The sequence below is a fragment of the Sarcophilus harrisii genome, chromosome 1, assembly GCF_902635505.1.
Source record: "Sarcophilus harrisii chromosome 1, mSarHar1.11, whole genome shotgun sequence".
Lineage (NCBI taxonomy): Eukaryota > Metazoa > Chordata > Mammalia > Dasyuromorphia > Dasyuridae > Sarcophilus > Sarcophilus harrisii.
The window spans coordinates 492,503,938-492,526,457 of NC_045426.1; positions in this window are offsets into that span (position 1 = coordinate 492,503,938).

The window sequence follows — 22,520 nt, forward strand, 5'->3', positions numbered from 1 at the left end:
TAAAACCATGCTAAATATATTTTTGTATTAACCATATTGCAAAATAGAAAGAAAAAGGAAGAAAGTGAAAAAAATTTATACTGCAATCTGTATTTAGAGTTCATCAGTTCTCTCTATGGAGGTAAACAGCATTTTTCATCACGAGGCCTTCATAATTATCTTGTATCACTGTATTGATTAGAATAACTAAATCTTTCCCAGTTGATCATGCTTACAATATTGTTTTTACTATGTACAATGTTCTCCTGGTTCTGCTCAGTTCACTTTACATTAGTTAATATAAATCTCCACAGGTTTTTCTGACACCATCCTGCTAATCATTTTGTATATTCTAATAGTATTTCATCACAATCATATACCACAACTTGTTCAGTCATTCCTTAATTCATGGGCATTCCCTTGATTTCCACTTCTTTGCTACCACAAAAAGGACTGCTATAAACATTTTTTGTACACATTGTTCCTTTTGTTTTTAATTTGATCTCTTTGGGATGCAGACCTATCAGTGGTTTAGATCAAGGCTACACACAGTTTAATTGACTTTTGGGCAAAGTGATGCAGACCTATTAGTTGTGTAGGTCAAAGAGTATGAACAGTTTAATTGATCTTTGGGCATAGTTCCAAATTATTCTCCAGAATGCTTGAATCAGTTCACAATTCCACCAATAGTGCATTAGTATTCCATTTTTTCCACAACCCTTCTAGCATTTGCCACTTTCACTTGTTTTTCTCATTTTAGTCAGTCTAATAGGTGTGAAATGGTAGCTCAGAGTTGTTTTAATTTTCATTTCTCTAATCAATAGTGACTTAGAACATTTTTTCATATAACTATATAGATAACTTTGAATTCTTCTGTAAACTTCCTGTTGACCATTTATCAATTAGGGAATGGCTCTTATTGTTTTTTAAATAAATTTTATTTAGTTCCTATATGTATGAGGCCTTTATCAGAGAAACTTGCTGTAAAATCTCCTGCTCCCCACCCCCATTTTATGTTTTCCTTTTAATTTTGGCTGCATTGATTTAATTTGCACAAAAACTTCTTAATTTAATATGATCAAAATTATCCCTTTTACTTCCCATGATCTTATCTCTTTTTTGGATCATAATAAGGGTAAACCCTTATCCATTGACCCAATAAGTTTTTTCATGATCCCTTAATTTGCTTATGATTTCACTGTCTATAACTTAGTCATGTACCCATTTTAATGTTACCTTGGTAAACAGGGTGAGACACTGATATATGCCTACTCTCTGCTAACTTGCTTTCCAGTATTTCTAGAAATTTTTGTTCTTTCCCCCAAAGCTTGGATCTTTGGATTTATCAAGCACTAGATTCCTATGTTCATTTATGACTATACACTGTGTACCTAATATATTCTACTCATCTATCATTCCATTTCTTAGTCAGTACCAGATTATTTTGATGCTTACAACCTGGTAACAGGGTTTAAAATGTGGTACTACTAGATTGACTTTCTTCCCATTCCCCCTTTCCCCCCAATTGATTCCCTTGACATTTTTTACCTTTTGTTCTATTAGATGAATTCTGATGTTTTTTCTAACTCTATAAATAATTCTTTGAAAGTTTGATTGATATGGTACATGAATTGTTATTGTTGTAGTAATTGCATTACATTCCTATTCTGAAGGGCAGTGAGATGGTACAGTAGGTAGAATATCAAACCTGGATTTAGGAAGACTCAAATCTGACCTTAGATACTTAATAGCTGTGGGACCTTGAGCAAGTAATTTAACTCCATTTCCTCATCTGTAAAATGAACTGGAAAGGGAAATGGAAAACCGCTTCAATGTTTTTGCTAAGAAAACAACAAATGGGATCAGGAAGAGTTGGGCATGACTGAAATCACTGAATAATTACAACGACCTAGTCTGATGCTGCAACTTGGCATGGGGATTCCCTGATTCCCTGAGGACTTTGCCATGAGGCAAAAGTAACTGACAGAATTTGCAATCTGATGTGATAGAATCACACATCTTTTGAATTATTATTACTATCACTAATATTAATATTAACTCCTCTCATGGCACACAATTTTTACTACATTGTAGTAAATAATTTTGAACCAGGACTCAGGAGACTCAACTTCTAGTCTTAGCCTTACAACTTCCCAGATCCACGTGCTGTGGTGAAAAGAGACCTGAATTTACAGTACAGAAAACCTGGACTTCAATCTCTGCTCTGTTCCTTAACTCTTGGGTGACCACATGGATTATTGTGTTAGTTATTGTGTTGTAGTTATTACATTGAATTCCTCTTCTGATGGCAGCTAATAATTTAACCTCTCTGAATGCTAGTTTTCTCATCCAAAAGAGGAAAGACATTGAATTCTAAGGTCTTATGTAATTGTTCTCTAGGGTCTAAACAATGCCTCTAAATATGCTTTGGAATATACAATCTTGTATGTAAAGGTGAATAGATCCCTGGTGTTAGAGTTAAGAAGATGTGGGTTCAAACATAGCCTCACCTAGTTATAAGCTGTGTAATCCTGAGAAAGTAATTTAATCTCTATATGACAGAAAGAGAGAGAGGAGAGAGCAAAGAGAGAAAGACATATACACAGAGAGACACAGTGAAAAATAGAGACAAAGACAGAGAGACAGAGACAGAAAGAAAGACACACACACACACACACACACACACACACACACACACACCACACAGAGAGAAGCAAGGTGAATAGATGAATAGAGAGCCTGCTTCAGAATAAAGAAATCTGAAGTTAAACTACCTTCTCTGATACACATTGGTGGTATGACCCTGGATACATCAGCACAATATTTTAAAACTTTAATTGTAGAACTATATCAGATATAAAGACAAATTGGGTGTTAACCATATCAATGAAAACCCAGGTCTTTATTAAAATAAATAAACTTTATATCAACCTTACTTAAAAGTTTTTTGAGGTTTATTTAGAATCTATAAGGTGTGCGAATTTTTTTTAGTGTGTGCAAAGAACCTATAACCCTATGTCAAGTACTAAAATTGTGACAGATCAGGACATAAGAAATCCCTTAAGAGCTCTATTTTCAGAAAATATGCTGAGTAGTGTGATAGTAAAGTGTGTGTGTGTGTGTGTGTGTGTGTGTGTATGTGTGTGTGTCTTTGCAGTTATTTTGTGGTTTTTGAATGGGAGTAAATAGAACAGTATCTCTAGATGCATTTCCGTACCACCATTGATCACCAGAACATTGATTGACTTACTACTTTAAACATGAATTTGTTATTATTTTTGTGATTGCATGTCAAAAGTCAATTGGGATGCCAAATATAACAGAATTTTTAAATGAGCAAATACAACCATATGAATAGCTTTGATTTTTAAATTGGCTTACAGAAGCCTGCCAATCACCCATAGTGCTGAAAATAATAACTAGGTTCCCACAAGTACAATAAAAGGAAACTAAATGTATTTTTGGGCTCTAGTTGTTTATAATTTCACCTGATTTTCTTTTTTCCCTGACTTTGAAGGTCACAAAATGTAATGTTACAGAGTCACAGAGGGGAGAACTCTCATTTCCCTCCACCCCAGTTGCACCCACATAATAATAGCTCACATTTATATAGTGTTATCTGTTTATAAAGTGCTTTCCTCACAAAAAGCATTGTAAGGTGGATACAAGTATTCTTGCTCACATTTTATGATGAAGAAATCAAGGCTCAGAAAGAGTAAATGACATTTTTTAGTTAGTTTTTTCAATCAACAAATATTCTATCTCTCCTTTTCACCTCTGACAACCACCCCCATTTTATTGAGAAAGCAAGAAAAATAAATCCTTGTTGCAAATCTGTATAGTCATACAAAACAAATTTCTGCACTGTCCATGTTCCCCTTCCCTCTTTAAAAATTTTGAAAAGTCTCAATCTGTACTGAATTCATCAACATTCAGTCTAGAAGTGAATAGCATGTTTCATCATAGGTTCTTTCTTTTGTTTTAAGTCATACTTCAAGATCCAAGCTCTTTAGTTTTGTTTTGCTTAGGACTAATTGCTTCCTTTGTATACACTGTTTTTATTTTCCCTACCTTCTCTCCTTTCCCTCCTGTTTTCTTGTTGAATGAAATGAATTTCTATATCCAACTCTTTATGTGTATATTCTTCTCTGCTATGACCAATTCAAGTGAGAATGATGCTCAAGGTTGCCTACTACACACCCTTTTCTCCTTGTTTGTATAGACATCTACTTGCATTTCTCAATTATGTGAGTTACTTCCTCCCATCCTTTTCTTCCTCTTTTCCCTTCTACTTTTTTTTAAATAACTTTTTATTGCCAGAACCCATGCCAGGGTAATTTTTTACAACATTATCCCTTGCATTCACATCTGTTCCGATTTTTTTCCCTCCCTCCTTCCATCCCCTCCCCCAGATGGCAAGCAGTTCTACACAAAGGTGATAGTATACACCTTTGACCCTGGACAAGCAAAAATGTGCAAAAATAATGCAACTATTCTGACTGAGTCCACTACAAATTTATATGTGAGACAAAGGTTAAAGTATATCTTAGATAAAAATATCTGTGTGCAGAACCAAACAGTTCTCTTGTTTGCTCAGGGACAATTGGATTCAGAAGGTATAAATAACCCGGGAGGAAAAACAAAAATGCAAGCAGTTTACATTCATTTCCTAGTGTTCTTTCTTTGGGTGTAGCTGCTTCTGTCCATCCTTGATCAATTGAAACTGAGTTAGATCTTCTCTTTGTCGAAGAAATCCATTTCCATCATAATACATCTTCATACAGTATCGTTGTTGAGGTATATAATGATCTCCTGGTTCTGCTCATTTCACTCAGCATCAATTCATGTAAGTCTCACCAGTCCTCTCTGTATTCATCCTGCTAGTCATTTCTTACAGAACAATAATATTCCATAGCATTCATATACCACAATTTACTCAACCATTCTCCAATTGATGGGCATCCACTCATTTTCCAGCTTCTAGCCACTACAAAGAGGGCTACCACAAACATTTTGGCACATACAGGTCCCTTTCCCTTCTTTAGTATCTCTTTGGGGTATAATCCCAGTAGAAACACTGCTGGATCAAAGGGTATGCACAGTTTGATAACTTTTTGAGCATAGTTCCACATTGCTCTCCAGAATGGCTGGATTCTCTTCTATTTTTAATATAATTAAAATATAACAGAATCCATATCTTTCAAATAAGACTCATTCTGTGGCTCCTAATGATAGAAGTCTGAGGGAACTCATGTATTTAAAAAGTCAGAAAACATGTTTGATATATAACCCCTGTGGACTTATCACCTCCAAGAAGGAGTGGGTTGGTGGTACCCTCTCATTCCTCATCTTTTGACTTATGCTTGATCTTTATAATTTCGCTACATTCATTTTTGATTTTGTGTGTGTGATTATTTTCTGTTTACATTGTTATAGTCACTATGTACATTGTTTTCTTGACTGCTTACTCCACTCAGCATTTATTCACATGCCTTTCCATGTTTCTCTCTATTCATCACAATCATAGTTACTTATCATAGCATAATATTCTATCACCTTTGTATAACATAATTTGTTTAGCCTTTTCCCAGTCAATAGGCATTTTCTCTGATCTCAATTAATTGCTATCACAAAAAGTGCTATTATGAATATTTTAGTGTATGAGGGCACTTAATTCTTGTTGGTGGGGTTTAAGAATGTCAATGAAATTTGTGGGTCAAAGAGTAAGGACATTTTAGTTAATTTTTTTTGCGTAATTCCAATTATTTTCCAAAAGAGTTGTATCAATTAAGAGCTCCATCAACAATGCATTAGTGGATTATTAGCCAATTCAATTTTTCTTTTTTAATATCCTTTAACCACTTATCTATTGATTAATGGCTATTAATATATGTATATATATATATATATACATACCGATATATTTCCATGTATACACTATGTGTATACACGCATAAATATATACACATATATACAAATGTGTATTAATTGTTTATATATCTTGGATACCAAAGTCTCATCAGAGAAATCTAATACAAAGAATTTCCCCCTCACTCAACTGTTTTCCTTCTTATCCTAGGTGTTAATTTTATCTATGCAGAAGCTTTTTCAGTTTGAAGTAATCAAAATTATGTTATACTTTTTGTAACTGCCTTTATTTAATGAAGAATATATATACATCACCAATAGCTGTAAGAAGTTATATGTGGAAGGTTAAAGGAGGGATAAGCTGCTATGGTAAGTAGGAAAGTGAATTAATTAGTGACATGTGGGATTGCCTAACAGTAGTTTACAGTTGTCTCACATATAAATTTGTAGTGGACTCAGTCAGAATAGTTGCATTATTTTTGCACATTTTTGCTTGTCCAGGGTCATGTAGATCAGGCGATGAGACTCTCAATGAATTTAGGGATTAGTTCTGGGTCTTGTGGAAGACGCCTGTGGAAGGGCTTTTAAGAACGAAAAGGAAAGAATATCATTTGGTGTCTTCTAGAGAAACAACATAAAAAAATTGGAAAACGTGACATTCTGCATTGGAAAACTTGGGTTTGACTTCTGGCTTTGTTACCTATAAGAGAGTTAGAAAGAGTTTTAGAAGTTATTGAGTACAAAATGTCTTTTAATAGAAGAGGAAATGAGATTTAACAAAGCTGGCATCTAAGTAGTATAGTGTATAAAGTGTTGGACCTAGACTTAGGAAACTCTGCCTCTAAATCCTGACTCTGACAGTAGGTGTGTGACTTTAGTCATCACTTATTTTTTCTCTCTTCCCATTTCCTCTTCTATAAAATGGGTATAATAGTAAGACCTATCTCCCAGGATTATTGTGAGGGTAAAATTAAATATTTGTAAAGCACTTCGTAAACTTTAAAGTGCTATGTAAATGTTACTATCAATATTAAGTGACTTGCCTAAAGTCACACAGTTGGTCTATGGCTGAATTTGAGCTCAAGTTCTTCCTGACTCTATCCACAATGCCACCTACTTGCTTAAAGTCCTATTATGATACTTCATTGTAGTATGGAGGTACTTGGAAGATCTTTGTGGATCCCACCAAGCAGCACTCAAACACAGATCCATTACTAGCCTGATGTCTCTTGTCTGTTAGGGTAGAATATAGAGGCTCATTCTCCCATTAGCTGCAGGGTAATGGATTTATTGGCTACCAGAATTCTTCAAAATCAGATATAAAGTTGTATAACTATTGAGAATTTGCATAGTTTTGGGCACACAACTATACAAATAAATAAAAATAGCAAGCTAATATAATGTATAAATCTTTGACTAATTACAGTATTTTATCCTTTAGATTAAAAATAGAAATGCCTTGTTTTGTTAGGATCTGCAGATCTCACATTTTTTACAAATTGAAGATTTGTGGCAACCCTGCAAATTTATTGGTACCATTTTCTTAATAACACGTGCTTACATCAAATCTCCCTGTCACATTTTGGAAATTCTCTCAATATTTCGAACTTTGTTATGATTATGTTATATTTATTATGTTATGTAATAATAATTTTCATTATTATATATCTTATGATGATCTGTGAGAGTGATCTTTGATGTTACTTGATTATTGTCTTTCATTCTTGAAGAAGAATAAAATAACATCACTGTTATAGTTGAGTTATGATGTGTCCAACTGTGGCTGATTTTGTCTTGGGGCAACATGAACCAAGCCCGTATAAGACAAGAAACTTATTTGATAAATGTTATCTGTGTTCTGACAGTTCTACTGACCAAATGCTCCAGTTTCTTTCTCTCTTTTCAGGCCTCCCTATTCCCTAAGACACAACAATATTGAAATTGGGGAAATTAATAGCCTTACAAAGATCTTTAAGTGTTCAAGTAAAAGGAAGAGTCACCCAATGAAACAAACTTCATTGTTTTTTTGTTTTAAGAAATTGCCATGGCCACCTAAACCTTTAGCAACTACCATCAGTCAGCAGTCATTAACATTGAGGCAAGACTTTACCAACAAAAAGATTATGACTCACCGAGGGTTCAGATGATGGTTAACATTTTTTTTTAACAATAAAGTATTTTAATTAATTTAGTTAATTAATCATACTTTTTTAAAAGCATAACACAATTACATACTTAATAGACTAAACATAACATGGAAACCAAAACAAAAACCAAAAAATTCTTGTGACTCGCTTTATTTCAATGGTCTGGAACCAACATAATATTTCCAAAGTATGCCTGTAGTAAGTGATTGCCAAACACTTTCTGTGGTTTTAACCATTTTATTATGTCATAGGATTTTACTATTACATCATAGAATCATAATATTATATCAAAATTATCAGAGGTGGAAGGAACTTTCAAGGCCATCTAGTTCAGAGTAATTGTTTTTGTTGTTTAAGCTATAGACTAAAAGCTATTTTTTCTACTTTTCTGCATCTCAGATAAAATAAACAGTAGAAATAATGATTATTAAATTACTTGCAAGATTCGAGATAGTTAGTTGGTGCAGTGGATAGAACAGTGGACTGTTAAGCATTGGGAACTTCTTAGTTTGATTCCTGCCTTTCAAAACACTAGCACTGGGATTCTGGCCAAGTCACTAATCGCCCTCTACCTCAATTTTCACATCTTTGAAATGGGCATAATAACAGGATCTACCTCCCAGGGATGTTGTAAGGATCAAAAGAGATACTATTTGTAACATGCTTTGCCAATATTAAAGTACTATATAATTACTAACTCTTATTATTATTACTTCCTGAATAATATAAGCTGGGCAAATCCTCTTAAAATCAGGGAACCACTTAGTAAAAAGCTTATTGATTTCAGTGTTTCCTGGCTTATCTCTTTCAGTAAACCCCCTTTTGTATCAGCAAAAGATTCTGGCACCGAGTTTAGGTTATGTTATCATTTTTTAATGTTTTTGGTTTATACAACTTATAAGTAGTTTAGAACAAAATGCTTCAAATCTGCTATTTGTTTGTTAAATATAAAAACAAAGAAACTAGAAGTTATCCCCTAGGAATTGGCTGAATGCTTTGCACATAATTATACTTCAATATTTCTTTTTAAATTTTACTTATTTTATTTTTAATTTCTGGAATAAAACAAGTATTCCCATAATACAGTACAGTTAAAAAATGATTGCACATGCAAGATAACTGTATAAATATGTAAACATATATTGGATTTTAACATATTTAATGTATTGGACTACTTGCCATTTAGGGAAGGGGATACGGGGAAAGAGGGGATAATTTGGAATGGAAGGTTTTGTAAGGGTCAGTGTTGAAAATTTACCCATGCATATGTTTTGTAAATAAAAAGCTTTAATTAAAAAAAAATTGATTGCACATGAAACCGCAAATCTCTTATATACAACTTGCTGTTTTTTTAAAATATATAATAAAAGTATCATGTAAATTTCTTTTTTGTCTGTTTTGTTTTTTTTATTTCAATATTTCAAGTATTGTTTATTTTATCTATTGGAGATTATAGCCCTTCAATGACTTTAGAATAATAATATTTAGCTAGCATTTGTTTAGTGCTCTGACATTTGCAAGGCATTGTATATGCATTGTTCAATCTGATATTCAACACAATCTAAAGTGATTATTATCATTCCAATATTGTAGATTAAGTAAACTGAGGCCCAAAGAAGTTAAATGAGTTGGCTAAAGTGACAAGTCTAGTAAGTAATAGGTTATAGATAGGTAGATATTCAATTGGGTAGATAAATAGATAAATATATAATATATGGGTAAAAGTGATAGGTAGGTAATTAGGTAGATAGATAGACAGATAAGGCATTTATTAATTGCTAATTATGTGCTAGGTCCCTACTAAACAGTGGTAATACAAACGCAAAGAAGAAAGACAATTCCTACTTATTCTTAAAGAGTTTAAATTTTAATGGGATAAAACATCACACAAAAGGGTTTTTTATTATTGTTTGTTTTTTGATCTGGAAGAAGATCATGACATCAGTGAGGTGACACCATGACATGCAAGTAAATTGGATTGAACTGAGAATGAGCTGTGCAAGGTCATCTACCTCACTTTCCCTTCCAGAGCCATGTGGGTCCAGTGGCACAGTATAGATCAGGATGATTGGAGATGTCCCAAGAGTAATTTAGGTTGAAAGCACGATCCTTAAGAAAAAAAGGAAAAAAAAATCTAACCTGTAAACCCCAATATATCTTGAAAAGCTAGCTGACATGCAGAAAGAAGGGAGAGAACATACCTACATGGGAGTATGAAGAGAAATTATGAGAGTCAGGAAAAAGCAATACAGATCTTGTCTTCCTTCCTTCCTTCCTTCCTTCCTTCCTTCCTTCCTTCCTTCCTTCCGTCCTTCCTTCCTTCTTTCCTTCCTTCATCCCTCTCTCCCTCCCTTCCTTTCTTCCTTCCTCCTTCCCCTTCCCTTTCTCCCTCTCTTCCTCCCTCTCTCCCTTCCTTCCTTCCTTCCTTCTTTCCTTCCTTCATCTCTCTCTTCCTCCCTTTCTTCCTTCCTCCTTCCCCTTTCCTCCCTTCCTCCCTCCCTCTCTCCCTCCCTTTCTCTCTCCCTCCATCTCTCTTTCTCTTTCTTTTTTTCTTTCTTTCTTTCTTTCTTTCTTTTTCTTTCTCTTTCTTTCCTCCCTCCCTCCTTCCCTCCCTTCCTTCCTTTCTTCCTTTCTTCCTTCCTTCCTCCCTCCTCCTCCCTTCTCCTTCCCTCTCTCTCTCCTTTCTCCCTCCCTCTCTCTCTCTCTTCCCATTCCTCCCTCCCTCCCTCCCTCCTTTCCTTCCTTCCTTCCTTCCTTCCTTCTTTCCTTCCTTCCTTCCTTCCTTCCTTCCTTCCTTCCTTCCTTCCTTCCTTCCTTCCTTCCTTCCTTTCTTCCTTCCTGAGTTTCCTGAGTTTCCTCATTTGTACAATGATGGGGCTAAATTCGATGGTCTCAACAATCCTTTCCAGTTCTAGATTTGTGAATCTAAGAGATAGCTGTAATTGATGTCTAGAATAGCAGATGTAGAACTGAAAGAGTTCTAAAAGACCTTAAGCCTCCCCATTTTATAGATAGAGAAACTGAACCCTAGAGAGCTAAAGTGATTTGCCCAAAGTTATCCAGAAAGTAGGTAGCAGGCTTGTGTTTTAACACAGATTTTCCAATGCCATATTCAGTGATTTTTTTCCCCTATGTCACATTCAGTGAATACAATTATTGAGACAGTTATTCTTAATAATAGCAAGAAAAGCAAGTCTCCTGAATAGTGAGTACTCTAAAACTAGCTAAATAGTTAGGAATGCTGCTGGCATTAATATGTTCAGCTTTGTGACAAGATATAGCACAGTAAACTAGACTCCCATGGGGGCAATCCTTCACAGAATGGGACAGATAAGATTCCATTGTAAACACAATCCTTATAATAAACACAAACTACCTGCATGTGTCAGTCCATTCAAAACATCTCCCAGAGGTAATTTTAAAGATAATAAAGATAATACAAAAATCACAGCACAAGACTTCCACAATAGTCTTTCAGACTTACACCAGGAACTCATTTCAGCCTTGACCTAGACTGGATGGCTTTAGTTATCCCTTCCACATCTAGACTTTCCCCATTTGACACATCACCAGTGGACAGAAGAAATTAAATAGGAATTTTTTGGTAGTTTTGTGAAAGCTGTATATGACTAAGGGCAGCAGACAACACAAGAAAAAGTTTAGAAACTGAGAAATGCATAAAATATATGTTAAGCATTGTATAATATCAACCCAAATTTTGCAATAAAAGAAAAAGAAAAAAACTCAGACTTCTCTGATATGAAAGGAAGACTAAAAAATTTTATTCAGACTTTTCAGATTGATTTTCCAGAGACACTGCATCCCTAACTCTGGCAATGTGGAAGGGATAACTGTATTGTCAAATAAATGTAAATGCAATAAGCAGGAGAAGAAGGAAGATTTATTGATGGCTTTCAGTATACATTCTCTGATCCGGCACTGTCAAGTCGAGTTGTCTGCTTGGCTAACTTTAATTTAGGACACAAAAGATCTGAAAATCTGTCCTTTAATTCTCATGGAACGTTTTTGATCCTGTTGTTTTGTATGAAAACTCTCCTTGACCCCTCATGCTTTTAGCTTTTCTTTCCCCCTAGCTCTCCTTCTCTTCTCTGCTTGGTACTGACTTCTGTCCAAACCAAGGGATTGGTAACAGGGTGAGGGTGTGTAGGAGCTAAGGACTGTCTCTGTAATTGCCCACCTAAACTCTGAATGGTATATTTTTCATAGATTTCAGGCAACCAGAGCACAAGGAATAGAGAGGATGGGGTCATTTGGCTTTTAAGATTTCCTGTATATTTTTAAGCTGCCCATGACATCATCTTTGCAGGACATCTCAGAACAATAGGCGGGGGTTGTAAGAAAAGAACCAAATCCACAAATTCAGATGAACAGTGTGAGAGGCTGCAACAGAAACAGGTCAATTTTTCTGACATGGCTGAGGAAACAACATTTCAGATTTGTGAGTCTGGACCCCAAAATGGTTAAAGTGAACTTTCCACTTGGAGCCCCTAGCCTATTTCCCCTTTTTTTCAACTGAATTGTGACCTTCTCTTTCAGTTACTGTGAATAACAACAACAACCACACAGCAAAAATCATGTGACCCCAAATTGTCTACGTGGCCAAGTTCAATAAATTAGCAGCCAGAAATTTTAATCAGATATTTAATCTTTCCTCCCTGTAAGGGAGATTTGATGTTTATTATGGCTCCATGCCAGTTTGATCTCAGAGAAGAAAGATTGCTTGCAGTATCCTTGGTGCTGGGAAATCCTGAAGAAATGACCTTTGACTAATCAATCTCACCTCAACTAGTAGAGCAGCCCTCATTACTATGACTATTCAATTTACCTTAATGTTCCCTCAGCATGGGAATGAATTTCCATGCTTTTATGAATAATATCTTTAAAAAAAGACAAACTCCCCCAAATTTGTTAAATAAAAATCATTTAAATATATTGCCTTTTTTGCTGAGAAGCTCAATATATCATGTGAACATTCTATCTCCCAATTCCTTACCTGGAGAATTTGTTGCCCAGGATTTGCCTTAGGGGATTTTTGAGCTAGAGCATAGTAAAAATATTAACAAAGCATATTTATGTATTCCTTTAAGATTTACAAAGTTATATGCTCACAATAACCCTTTGAATTAAGTAGTGTGAATATTATGAATCACATTTTATAGATAGAGATAGTGCAATTCAGAGAGATTGTGATAATTAACGGTCACATAACTAGTAAGTGTTAAAATCAGAATGTAAAACCAGATGTCTATTCCAAAGTTCAAATCCAATACTCTTTCTACTGTAGCACCTTGACAAAGACCTTAACATATTAACTTATCTTTACTTCATTACATGTAAAGGGGGGATCATGTTAAAATTAATTTGAGAGTAGCCTTGAGAAAGAGAAGTCACATGCAGTGTGACAGGAAAAGAGCACTTTTATTATTTTGACTTGATTATGGGGTGAAAGGTAGTAGTTGTGATAATAGTGGAAGAAAGGCTTGTTTAAAATGAGCCAAGCCAATATGGAAATATGTTTTGCATCATTTTACATGTATAATGGCTATTTTTTGGTTTGCCTTTGCAGTGGATGGAGAGAAGTAGGAGGGAGTTAGTTTGGAGCTTAATTTAAAAAGGAAAGAATATTAAAATAAGTTAATAATAATTAAATATTTTGATGATCTAAGGGACTTGGAGCACCAGTGGGCAGAACCCACTGCACTATCAATTCTTTAACTGGGTTCTCTATTACCTTCTACTGTTATTCTATAAACTGGAAGTTGCCTAGTCTTTCAACAACTTTATAAAGAGGAAGTCTGCATTTACCCATCAATTTATGGGTTCCTTGAAGCCAAAAATTTCTCAGCAAAACTCTGTCACCTTGGTATATTTTTTTGCTAATGAAATTTGATACCATAAATTTGTTATGAAGCAGCTAAGTGACATAGTAGTTAGAATGCTAGACTTGGAGCCAAGAGCTTTTAAGTCCACTTTATATTAGCTGTATAACCCTAAGCAAGTAAATTTGCCTCAGTTTTTTTTTATCTGTAAAAAGAAACTAATAATAGTGCTCACCTCACAGAGATATTGGAAGGATCGAAAGAAACAGCACAGATAAAGCACTTTGCAAATCTTAAAGTATCATAGAAATGCTAGCAATCATTATTACTTATTTATTTGAGATCTCTTCTAAACTTAAATCACAGCTACTAAGCCTGCTACAAATTCTAGCTCAACCACGAAATATATTGATTGCTAGTATAATAGAGAAAAGACCTAAAGATGGAAACTTGGAAAACATCACGAGCTTAGGCTTGAAAAAGGAAGGAGAACAAATGAAGAAGAGTAATGTGATATAGTGAGGAAGATTAAACAGAATCAAGTAGATTTATAGACTCTCAGAATAAGAAAGAATTACAAAGGCCATCGTACCACTCCACAAATGAAAGCTATGCATGAGGAATTTTACTTCTTTACATCATTCTGGTAATCCAATACCCACTTGAAGATCTTTAGTGATGGGAAAACCCATTACCTTTTGAAGCAGACCAGTCCAATTTTGCATACTTCTAATTATTAGGAAATTCTTTCTGAAATTGAGCTTCTGTCTCTTCTTCTCCATAAATTTGACCTCTTGCTCTTGTTTTGTGCTCTCTAGAGTCAAACAGAATAAATATAATCCTTCTTCTAAATGTTGTCATTTTTACTGTTGTTCTTATGATTAAGAGGTAGTAGCTATATCTGACTCTCTATGATCCCATTTAGGGTTTTCTTGACAAAGCTATTGGTTTGCTTTTTCCTTCTCCACCTCATTTTATAGCTGAGGAAACTGAGGAAAACATGATTAAGTGACTTGCCCAGGATCACCAGCTATTAAGTATCTGAGTTTGGATTAGAACTCAGGTCCTCCTTTCTGAGCCAGCATTCTGCTCACTGTCCCCTCCTAGCTGCCCTTTGTCTATATGTCAGTCCTTCAAATACTTGAAGACATCTATTATGTCCTCCTAAAATGAAGACAAGCTAAAAATCCAAGGAAGAAGACCTCCAGAATATTGGATGGAACATTGGTGGTACACCTTTGAGAAAGAATAAATGAGAATTATACGGTAGGACCAGGCTGCAATCTGCATCATTGGAGGGAATTGCTGAATCAGTGAGTTCACGAAGCTATTCAGTCATTTCAAGACTTTTATCTAGCCAAAATTTCTCTATCACAAGGATATTATAGAAGACTTTATGTCAAATGCCCTTATCAAATGATCTACGATGTCTTTAGCATTCCTTTCATTAACCAGGCTAGTTAAGCTGTCAAAAAGAAAAAGAAAATTACTTTAGTTCTTGAAGGAACCATGTTAACAATCAGTGATTACTACTTCCTTTCCCAAATACATACAAACTGCCTCCTTAGTTATATTTTAGAACTTTTTTTGGAATGCAGTCTACAGTTTGATGAATACAAGTTTTCCTTTAAGAAAAAATAAGAACAGCATTTGTGGAACTCTATAGCTATCTAATATTTTTCAGAGATTGACAGCAGAGGCTCATCATTCATATATGTTAAAAAATTTTAGCATCTTGGAAGCCAGGGGAGAACACAATTTCAAGCATGAGGAGTGTTCAACAATTTCAAAAATTGAAATGAATCCAAAGGTGATTTTTCTAAGAAAAATTTATTAGATTAGGGAATTAGATTACTGTTGAGAGTGTTTTCTTTAGAGTGGTGAGAGGACTCCACATTTTTAGGCTTATAAGATTACAAGAAGAATACATGGGTACTTAGGCTTTCAAGAAATTAGATGGTGAAATAGACTATAAAGTAGCTTAAAGAGGTATCAGGATTGAAATAATGTTGTTGTGTTTGTTATCTCATTTGCAAGGAACATAAGCATGTAGGCAGAAAAGAAAAAACCAATAGTTAGAACCAATAGAGAATATATAACTGATACACACCAAGGCACTGAAGAAACATCAGAGAATAGGAGCATGGATATAGGTGAAATTTGAAGTAATCCTTCTTCCTCTGAAACAGTAGAGGAGTGAGATACATAGAAATAGCCTTAATCTTTTCGGCAAAGTAGGTGAGAACTTCTTTTTAGATTGAAAGAGGCCAAGGTAGATTTAGGGGCTTTAGAAGTGCAGAATAATTTAGAATAGCCTCGGAGACTTTAATGGGAAGTCAACAAGAGACAAATCAAAAAGTTACTGCATATCAACAAGGGTCTTAAATTTAGATCAATGGTCATTAATCTTTTTTTGTATTATGAATCCTTTTGGCAATCTGGTGAAATTTATTAAACCCTTCTCAGGATAATGTTTTATGCATAAAAACAAATTATATTTAAATATGGTTTTATGCACACATACATATATGCATATGCAATCATGAATTCCAGGTTAAGAACCCCTGATCTAGATCCCGAATTTTTAGGGAGTTCAAATAGCATGGCCTCTTGACTTTCTCTAGCAATGCTTGGAAATACAAAAGTAAAAGAGGAGAAAATGAATAACGAGAATAGACTCAAATCTGAGGATTGTAATGGCACACAATTAGAAAGATAAATGACAAAGTGATTCAAGGTGCCATTTATCGCATTATTAAGATGTCTGGCAATGAGATCCAAACTTGGGAGAGAGGTAAGTAAGGCCAGAATGGAACTGGGAGATTAGGAAGGCATTCAGGGACCCTAGGTCAAGATACAAGTGAAGAATTATTTTGTCAGAGATATTAGATGTCAACAAAATAGGATGTATTTAAGGAAATAATAGATGTCCTGAAGAAATCACCTTATATTGTGTCAATCTAAAGTGACATCAAATGTCATAAGTATTGGTGTAGGAGTTAAGTATGTATAAGAAAATGCAGGGTTGGAAAAGACCATTTTAAAATTTATTTCAGATTCAACATTTTGACTTATAAAACCACCAACTCCTTATTTACTTTTGACCTCATCACCTTCTTTGCTCCCCCAGATTCTAACGGGACCAAAAAAAAGTTACAAAAAGTAGCTTTAAAAATTTTAGTATGATAATATTTCCCTTGTCCTAAATCCAGCAATACCTAAATCCAGTTTACCTATTTAAGGGATAAGGATTTTTTTGTTTTATTACCAATACAAACAATATGAGCTGAGGACTTACTAAAGAAATCTCCTAACACTTTGGGCAAGAGAAATATATTAGTTCTGTCTGTGAATTTTAATGATAATGTGACTGCTTCTGTGTGGCTTTCTTGTCTGAATCGTGTAATCTTTCAATCTGCCTAAACGTTTCCTATTAGGTTTTTGATTGCCACAACCTAACTATGTTTGTTCACATCAGCCTGTTATGATGATTGATATTATAACAGGTCTGGAGACATTCTTTACCTTGACAGTGAAACAACAAGAGTGACAAAGAGCAGGTTAAGGCATAATGGTTCTCTCTCTTCCAAGGAATTACCCAAGATGAGGTAATAGAATCATCAAGTGCTGTCTCACTGATTGGGAAATCTGTTTATCACCATTTTCTCCCAGGTCCTTCATTATATGCCCAAATAGATTTTATCATCCATTAGACACAGATATTTGGTCATAGCTTAGTTCATAGACCAATGTTTTACTTAGTAATTTATCAGGGCATGGGTAAATCAAAGTGGAAAATTGAGACATAGCTAAATAATTTGTTTGTAAAGTTAGCAAATTTGCATAATTTATGTCTGAAAGGCTTTTTTCTCTCAGTTAAAATTATTGGGTAAATTTATTTTTTTTCTTTTTGTATATTTCAAAGAAATAGCAAGTTATACATAATATATTTGCAGTTTCATCTTTTTTATTATCTTAAGTTGTGGAAATGCTTATTTTATTTTATTTTAAATTTTTTTGTATCTTCTTTTTTTAACTTTTTAAAAAAATTTATTATAGCTTTTTATTTACAAGATATATGCATGGGTAATTTTTCAGTATTGACCCTTGAAAAACCTTCTGTCCCAACTTTTCCCCTCCTTCCTCCCACCCCCTCCCCTAGATGGCAGGTACACCAATACATGTTAAATATGTTAAAGTATATGTTAAACACAATATATGTATACATACCCATACAGTTATTTTGCTGCACAAGAAAAATTGGACTTAGAAATAAGGTAAAAATAACTTGAGAAGGAAATAAAAAATGCAAGCGGACAAAAACAGAAGGGAAATGCTTATTTTATTTCACAAATTTAAAATAAAGCAATTTTTTAAAATGTCATAGGTTATATTCTCAACTAACATATGACAGGGGAGACATCATGTACATAAATATATAACTAAGCTTTAACTGATTTTCTTAGCATTTTTGGTCTATTAGATACCTCTTGCTAGATTCCATTTTGACTTCCTTGTATCCTTTTAAAAAAAAACATTTATTTGATATGTAAATGCAAAATAAGAAAAAAACAAAATAAAAAAGAAAGATAGAAAAAGAAAAAAAAACATTGTCATGTCCCCAGTCAAACACTAGGGTGGATTAAAAATATAGCAACCTTGTATTCTCTTTGTTCATGGTAAAACAGAAGGAAAATAACAAATATGTGATCATGTTTTCACCCTCATGCAGGAAGTTCATTCATTTTGCCTGACAAATAGCTTAAGTAGGTACTGTGGAAAATTAAAAGGCATATATTTATTTTTTTCAAAGAACTATTTAATTCCATCTTCTGTCTAGCATAGACTGCATTTTTTAAACAAAGGAATTCTTAACCTGGTGTTCACATGTTCCTCACAAGGAAAAATAGAGGCATATAGATAGATTTCAGGGGGGGTGTCTTGTAAACTTAAAACATTTTAATATTTTTATAATTGTATTTAAATACAACAGGTTCTTTTTTAATCTTATGCTTCTTGTCTTATTAATTCAAAAACATTTTTTCTGAGAGAGTATCCATAGGATTGATTCACTAGACAACCAAAGGGGTCCATGATACAAAGAAGACTGAAAACTCTTTTTTTTAAAGAATCTATAACCTCTTTCTTACCCTGGACAGGTCACTTAACCCTGTTTGCCTCAGTTTCCTCATCAGAAAAATGAGCGGGAGAAATTAGCAAATCACTACAGCATCTTTGCCAAAAAAAACCCCAAAGGGGTCACAAAGAATCAGACATGACTGAAAATGACTAAATAACCCCTTTCTGAATATAATTGTAAAGATAGTATAATATAATTTATGGGTGATGTGAGAATTTCTCAAGGATAATCTTGATCATTGTGAATTTTGCCTTGCATATTAACTTTAGAACCTAACAGACTTCTTCTGTCTCCTCCTTTTCTTTCTGGAACTAGGCAGGAAAACTGGTAGAAAGAAGATCATAAGGGAGGGATCTGACTAGAAAAGAAGGTGGTCCAGTAATTTAATGAGAATGAGAGTTAAAAGATGAATAGCTCATATGCTTTTTTTTGGTATCCCTGAAATGTCAAGAAAGCCAGAAAAATACCCTAAGCATGTCAAAGAGATTCCCTGTAGTAGACTCCTTGAAAATGTTTTATAAGAGCCATATGTAAAAATTGTTCAGAATGAGAAAACATGGATGGATTAGGAATTACACCATTGGAGGAGGCCCCAACCTACATGAAATCACTAATCCATCAAACTATCTATAGTTAACAGCTACATAAGTGTAAAGCCCTGTAGCATCATTGTAGGGATTTGGGTGTTTAAAAGAAGGATTTTTGTGACAGAAAAGTTTGGGATCCTTGAAAATGTTACATAATTTCCCAAATTCAATTAAGCCCACTCTGCTTCTGTGCAATTCTGATATATCATTGTCTCTTCTGACCCTTAAAAATTTGCACTCTCAAGGAACTGAGATTGAGTGGATGCCCATCAATAGGGGAATGGCTAAATAAGTTATGGTATATGAATGGAATGGAATATTATTGTTTTATAAAAATGATGAGCAGGTTGATTTCAGAAAAGCCTAGAAAATGTTACAACATGAACTGATGCTGAGAGAAGTGAGCAGAATCAGGAAAACATTGTACATGAGCTACGATAGATTTAGCTCTTCTCAGCAATACATTGATCCAAAACAAATACAATAGACTTGGGATGGAAAATGCCATTCACATTCAGAGAGAGAACTATAGAAGTTGAAGGCAGATTGAAGCATACCATTCTTACCTTTTTTATTTGTTTGTTTGTTTGCTTTTTCTTTTTCAGTTTTTTCCCTTTTGTTCTCATTGTTCTTTTACAACATGACAAATATGGAAATATATTCAAAATGATTGTACATGTATAAACTATATCAGATTGCTTGCTCTCTCAGGGGGGTTGCTGTTTGGCCTTCATTCTCAAAGAGGACCAGGGCATCAGAGAGGTGATGCCATGACATGCAAATCAATTGGATTTAAGGGGAAAAGGGATATGCAAGTTCATCTGCCTCACCTTTTCCTCAGAGCCATTTGGGTCCAGTGGTCAGATACAGATCAGGACAACTGAGGATGACCCTAGATGAAATAGGATTTAACTAAGTTCTTCATTAAGTCTCAATTTGACTGAAGCTTCACCCTTGATTAAATCCAGATAGCAATTGAGGGAAAGAATCTCCTCTTTCACCTAGTTCAAAAATATCTATTAAATAAATAAATAAATCTGGGAAGGGAAGACTCTCAGGTTTCTGGCCAAAGCAGAAATGACTGCTATTTGCATTTAATCTGAGTCGATCTGGACTCAAACAATGTCCAAATGGAGATTGGCCTAGGACTTATTGGTGACCAATGAAAATCAGATTGGTTTTGGAGAGGAGGGAGATAAAGAAAGGAGGGAGGAAAAAACTTGATACTCAACATCTTTCAAAAATGAATATTGAAAACTATTTTTACATGTGATTGGAAAAACAAATTTCTATTTTTTTAAAAAAGAAGAATTTTCTACCTTGCCTCTAGCTACCTTCTCACTCTGGAAAATGCCTCACCCTTGTAATGCTCTTCTCTTACTGTTGAATTCTTTTTGGAACCTTCATTTTGAAGAAAATACTATAGTGTCCACCTTTCATTTCTCTCCAGGCTCTGCTTCTGACTCTCTAGATTTTCCCATCATGATCTTGCATGGCTACTATCCACCTCTTTCCACCTACCTCTCTGGCTTTTCAGCTCCTTTTAAAATGTTATCTTTCCCAACTAGAATGTAAGCTCCTTGAGGGCAGGGTACTTATTATACTACTTTACATGTAGTAAGTGTATAAGTGCTTATTGAATGACTCATTACCCATGATTTGGGGGCAGGGGAAGGATCAAAATAAAGAGTAAAACACCTTCAAAAATTAAAAAATAAAAACATGGGGGATAGAAGGCAAAAGGAAAATACAATTAATAATTAAAAAGGAGAGTACAAATGACAATTATGACTTGCATACACATGAGAATAAAAGAAAATATCAAGGATCTATATGAATAGAAAATGAGTTGTGCTAGGTCATATAGTAAGGACAAAAATTAGCAAATAGGCAGATGGCTTATAGCATTGACTAGATCTGTTATGGAGGAACAAATGAACAAGAATTGTACACATAAAAAGGCATAGATAGGTATAATCTGTACTGATAGAGCGCATACCACAATGATGGATTATAACTACAATAGTGAAGTATAACTCATGGTATCATTCTGTGAAAAAGAACAAGTCACTTGTTCATTGCAATCCTCTCACCCAGCTACAAGCATCTAATTCTACTTGGAGTCAACTTTGGAGCTTACCATTAAAATTAAGAGATTCTAGTATGTCAACAATAGGTTCGTTAACATTAATTTGCACATGTTGAAACATACTAATTAAGATATTATTAGCCTAAACCGGGAAAACATTTTTACAGTCAAAGGTTCTGATAAAGGCCTCATTTCCAAAATATATAGAGAATTCACTTTAATTTATAAGAAATCAAGCCATTCTCCAATTGATAAATGGTCAAAGGATATGAACAGACAATTCTCAGATGAAGAAATTAAAACTATTTATAGTCATATAAAAATATGCTCCAAATCATTATTAATCAGAGAAATGCAAATTAAGACAACTCTGAGATACTACTACACACCTGTCAGATTGGCTAGAATGATAGGGAAAGATAACGCGGAATGTTCAAGGGGATGTGGGAAACTAGGGACACTGATCCATTGTTGGTGGAATTGTGAACACATCCAGCCATTCTGGAGAGCAATTTGGAATTATGCTCAAAAAGTTATCAAACTATGCATACCCTTTGATCCAGCAATGTTTCTACTGGGCTTATACCCCAAAGAGATACTAAAGAAGGGAAAGGGACCTTTTTGTGCCAAAATGTTTGTGGCAGCCCTGTTTGTAGTGGCCAGAAGCTGGAAAATGAATGGATGCCCATCAATTGAAGAATGGTTGAGTAAATTGTGGTATATGAATGTTATGGAATATTATTGTTCTGTAAGAAATGACCAGCAGGATGAATACAGAGAGGATTGGTGAGACTTACATGAACTAATGCTGGGTGAAATGAGCAGAACCAGGAGATCATTATATACCTCAACAACGTCACTGTATGAGGA